The sequence below is a fragment of the Bactrocera neohumeralis genome, unplaced genomic scaffold, assembly GCF_024586455.1.
Source record: "Bactrocera neohumeralis isolate Rockhampton unplaced genomic scaffold, APGP_CSIRO_Bneo_wtdbg2-racon-allhic-juicebox.fasta_v2 ctg6354, whole genome shotgun sequence".
NCBI lineage: Eukaryota > Metazoa > Arthropoda > Insecta > Diptera > Tephritidae > Bactrocera > Bactrocera neohumeralis.
In genome coordinates this window covers 421-6,044 of record NW_026093221.1, presented here as the reverse complement: position 1 = coordinate 6,044, position 5,624 = coordinate 421, and the positions used below count along the sequence as shown (strand labels likewise).

At 38.9% G+C, this 5,624-nt stretch overlaps 1 pseudogene; it reads left to right on the top strand.

The window, feature by feature from the left end:
• Window positions 1–477: 477 nt before the first annotated feature.
• On the top strand, window positions 478–1,940 carry LOC126767433 (uncharacterized; annotated as a pseudogene).
• The last annotated feature ends 3,684 nt before the right edge of the window (window positions 1,941–5,624 follow it).

Sequence of the window (5,624 nt, the reverse complement as noted above, 5' to 3'; positions counted from 1 at the left end):
GTTAAATAAAAAAATATGTTAAATCTACTAAATTGAATCTTTTGCATTTAGTTGCCCCATCAAAGTCGGTAAATAAGACATCATCTAATATTTCGCAAAAAGATTTGTACGAAGTTTTATAATAAACGTTGAAATTTTTAAATTTATTACTGCACAATGGAAATAGTTTTCCCACATATCTCGAATTCTATAGCATTGGCATAAATATACCGGTAGAGAGTGCTGATATGGGTCCTATGGAATATTAAAAAAAATATCACCGTTTCGGGCATTGTTTCAAAAAATGATATTTTATCGAGTTAATAAAGAAAATTGATTAACATTATTCTTTTATATGCTCTTTAGAATTTTTCAACGAATCGAATCCCAAACCCTAGTTAATACTTGCCAAAAGAACGCAAAACATAAAGCCGATACAACTAATAACAAAAGCTTCAACGCAAAATAACATTATGGATATAAACCGGGGTCGCCCCATTTACTGAAGATGAGGATTATACACTTACGGAAGCCTAAGTCCGCAAACAAATACGCCTACACACGGCGCTTCGTCATTAAATGCAAATAACGCGAACGCGTATGCACGCACGGTATCGCATCCAAGCTATCACCATATGCTAAAGAATTTGTGCCACGTTTCGTGGTAGCGGAGTAATCTTGCAGCTGGCGCTCAGGAGCGTTTAGAACGACATCAGCAAAGTACAATCAGCAAACCTATCAACAATACCATCAACAATCGACGCGTCCACAACGTTACCCCAATGGTTATCAACAAAATAATCATCACAATCATAATCAACAGCAATACGGTCCCCAAATCACCATTGACGGCTGTCCGTACAGGAACGCTTAAAAATCGGCAACGCCTCCGGTAGTAGTGGGAACAAGAATACTGCCAATAATTATTATAGCCAAAATCAGTCACATCAACATCCTAGGCATAATAAGCATCATAATCAACATCACGGTGGACAAGGACGCTACCAACGTCACAATCATTCGGGCGCTACAAATTCAAATGCTGGCAATGGTACGACCAGTTCAGATGTAGAAACAATTGCACTTGATACTTGAGAACCGTGATTCAATGTCTAAACAAAACCCCGGGACATTGACACAACTGCGCACAAGGTTTCTTACCATATTTGAGGGTATGGAGAAAAACCCAATATGTATTGTCGAATGCAATGGAAGATATCTTCAATGAATCCATACAGAATCAACTTCCGTTACATGGCTAAGCTCTACAATCTTTGACATGCTCAACTTAAAGAAAGACTCACTTTTTCACCCCTTTGCTCAAATGCAAGCTGGACATCACCAGCAAGAGGTTATGCAATATATGAAGAAAAACCGCAAAAAAAGGCGTGAAAGGCCCTTTTCTTCCTCGCGAATTATTTTGCAGTTGCGCGGGACGACAACGCATACACCAATGCCGAAAATATAGTGTACTCACTTAAACAGCTACTATCAAAGGAGTCTTCCGACAATATACGTTGCATTTGTTTAACACGAAATTGGCCGGCTATGATTTGACGCAGACTGTCCAAATGAAATGCGTGAAATTATCGAGTTTTCAACCCGTCAATCAGCGATCACAGGGTAAATATCCGTAGCAGCAAAGGTAATAGCATTGCAAAGAAAATTGGGGACGCAAACTGAATTCACCAACCGCCGAGGTGGAAGCTGCAGCAGCAGGCGTAAAAGCACCAGAACCATTGCGCATGAGCGACGAACCTATATTCATGGGCCAGAGGGAGGGAATTACGGCGGAAGAGACCGATTTTTGTCTGATGGAGCAGCGGGCGGGCCGGGTAGGGTTTCCCATGATGAAGACGGCGAGGGGGCGATCTCGATATCGATCTGATCCCGAAATGGATGAAGAGACCGAAAAGGCTTACAAAGAGTTTTGCAAGCAAAATAACGCTAGACATAGGTAACAGCAATACAGGCAGTAATTTAGAATGGGAGTTGGCGGAAACAACTTGAATATTTTCCAAAAAGCAACAAAACAATTCCGCCATATACAAGTTTCTTCACATTCTTTCCCAGAAAAAAAAAATTTGTACACAGTTATACAAAACATACATACATATATGAGCATAGTGCCCTGCCAATGTATTATTAGTCTAGCAAAATTTCCCGGCATATTATCTCTAAAGTTAATGCTGTGAGTTTCTGGCTTGATCGAATATATATATTTTCGGGTGTGCTTTTCTTTTAGGCTGAAATTACAGTTGTCGCAGTGATGTTAATGAAAACAAAAACAAAAAAAAAACGTTAATAAACTATAACAAAATGTAATATAATTTAGAATTAAAGAAAACAAAAATGGTATGAACGAGTTGATTTGAAGCCTACAGATAATAGAGAAAGTGGGGAATCCCCCTTTTGAAAGTTATTCAAATGCGATCTTTGATGTGAATTTAAATGCATATGTTTAGTGTTCTTTTTGGGGATTTTTGTATGCATGCATTGATTCTCATAATATTTAGTTGTATTGTTTTAGACATAACCTCAAACACTTAACACTTCTAGGGAAATAAATTCCTACAAGTGCATTAGGTAACAGTAAATTGTCGAAATCATTACATCCAATCAAATTAAAAATATTTTTTAGCTAGAAATATGTTTGTAGATTTTTCGAATTTGAAATTGAAATTTTCTTTATAAACGACTAAATTAAAGTTTTTTTTCCGTTTTATTTTAATTTATTATATTAAATTTTTCTGAAAAAAAATGAAAACGAAACTGCACTTTACTATAACCCCGAAATTTCCAGTCGTCGACGCATGGTTCGCAATACTAACTGTAATTTCAGCGTTTATTAGTCTTTCAAACGGGAAACCAAAAAACAAATCAACAAACCTCAATGAATGTCCTTCTTTGTTAGATCTGATTTTTTCCATTGTTTGTTTGGCTTCCCTGCTCTGTTCTGATTAGGCAACAAATATTTTATGATCTTTTTAACGGGCATCCTTCGTAATATGACTTAATTTTTTTATTTACATTAAGCAATTTTATCCATTTATTACCGTTTTAGTTCAATCTCTAACTCGATGAGACATACGAGTACTCGCACTTGGTTTATCTATATTTTGCATTTTAATTATGCATGTTATAACGGGCTGCAATTGTAACGGAAAATTTTTTCGACATAAATAAATACGAAAATGTTTTCTATTTTATTTTGTTTATAAATGACTATGTATTTCTATTAAAATATAAAAGCGATAAAAATAATTAAAAACGAAAATTGTGAAAAATATTAAATTAGTTGTAAAATAAAATAAAAACAACAAAAAAATTGATGAGAAAAAAATCATGATTTTCCTTTTATATTTATATTTATTTTGTTTGCTGTTTCGCGGTTACGTTACATCGTGGCACCCAATACCCTGAAGTTTTGGGTTTCAAGTTCCCAGCCAAAGTAGCTGTTCTAGCAAACGGGAACACCTTTCGCGATGGTCGCCTGAATGCGTGGTAGCAGATGAGGAAACTCAGACCCTCAAATACTGCACTCCGGGCCACGATGGGATGCCTCTTGATGTCTCCATCAAACCCCTTCTCATAAAACGCCGGGGCGCCCCCCAAACAGGGTTTTTTTTAATAAAACTTTGCCCCCCCCGGGGCGGAAACCCCCTTGGAATAAAATTTCTTTTAAACCCCAAACCTCGCGGAGTAAACCCGGTTCCCGGGAGGGGCCCCCTTTCCGGGGGCCTTTCCCGACTTTTGATAGACCCCAAACCCCCAATCAAAACCCCCAAACCGCAAAAATTGAACTTCCGGAAAAAGTGGAAATTTAAAAACCGGCCAAATTCCCCAAAAGGGGGCCCCCAAAACAAATACTTCCCCCCGACCCCCCCCCTTTTTTTCCAAATAATTTTTTTTGGGAGTCAAACACCACCAATCCCGAACGAAGGGAAGTTTAAGTTTAAACGGGGAAAAAAGTAGAAAAAAATAAGGGGGGCCCCCCGGTTTTTTTCATTCCATAATTTCCCGACAGTAAAAAGAGCCCGGCCTAAAAGGGTTGTTGTTTTTAAAACTTTGGGGATTGTTAAACCTTCACCAAAATTCATTAAAGGCAAATAGTTTTGGTTTTAAAACCCGGGTTAATCCCCAAAAGGCCGAAGGCCGGCCCCCAAATAAAAGGGTTTAAAAAGGATAGTTCTTAACCTAACCCCCTTCCCCTGGGGAGGGGGGACATTTCCTCCAAGGTTATAAAATAAACCGTGGAAACCCCTTAAAAATTGGCAAAACCCCGGCGGGGAAACCCAAAAAGGATTTATTTTAAAACCAACCCAAAAAAGGCCCTTGGGGTTAAAAAAGAAGGTGGGGCGTTAAGCACTGAGGGTTTGAAACCATCCAAACTGTTTCGTGGAAAAACCTTTTTAAAGGGATTTAAACAGATGGCCCTTTTCCCCCACGTTTAATTTTTTATTTTTTTTGAAATCCCAACCACTGGGAAAATTTTCCCAATTCAACAGAGGGCTGTACAAACTTGGATCAGGAAAATGGAATCCCCCCCCGGTTTTTTGGAAAGAAAAAATTTTTAAAAAAAATTATTTTGATTTTTTTATCACTTCCTTAAGGAGTTTACCCGCCATTAAACGGGCAGCCACCATATTTACCCCCCGGAAAAGGAGTCTGTATGGGATTTTAATATTTTCGTGAGGGCTTTAAAACCGGACTGTAAACCAACCCACGATTTTAGATGTTCCAATTTGAACCCTTCTGCCCTTCACCCCCATAAACCGAAATACTCCCAAAATTACGGGGCCCAACAAATTCTAAGCCCGGAGCCAGCAGAAATGGGTAAAAAAAAGAAGGTTGAAAAACCCCGGCCCGGCAAAATCGAAACCGGCGCACCGTTTGGTTTGGCTTTTGGGGAAATGTGAAAAAGCCTTTGGACTTGTAAAAAATTGCACCCGGGAAACCATTTAAAGGCCTTTTTGGATTTTCCCCGCGAAGGGACCGTTTCGGGGGTTGGGAACCTTTGGTCGCATAAAACCCGAAATTTCCGGTGCGAGAAAGGGCTGTTGGGGGAATTGCCCCCCAGCCCTGCAGTTGTCAGCCCAAGGGAGCCGCCACGGGGGAATACCCCCTTTTCCCTTGATTACAGGGTTTGACGGAAAAGTACCCCAAACCAGCCCCCGGACCCCAAAACAAATTTTTAAAATCGAACCCTTTGGTTCCCCATTAAATGAAAATTTCAACGCCAACTTGTATACAAAAAAAAAAAGGGAAAGAGGGGATTCTTTTTTCCGGTCTTCTTTGGGGGTTGTTTATTCTTAACGTTTTTTTAACAATTTTGGGACCCCTTAAAATTTTAATTTTTTTAAAACCCCAAGCGGGATGCAAAATGTTGAAAAGGGTTTAATCCCCAATCCCTTAAATTTTTTGAACTTTCACCTAAATTTTTTCCCTTTTTCCCCCAAATTTCCCAAATTGTTCTGTGGAAAAAAAAAAATTTTTCCCGGAAAACCCCCAGTTTAATTTTCGGGGTTTGGGAACGGAACATGGGAAATAACGACAAAAATCATTTCCCGGGGTACCCGTAGAGATATTTTCCGGTTTCGAAGACAAAACCCGATGATGTTATAAAATAATTGTGAAAATGTTAA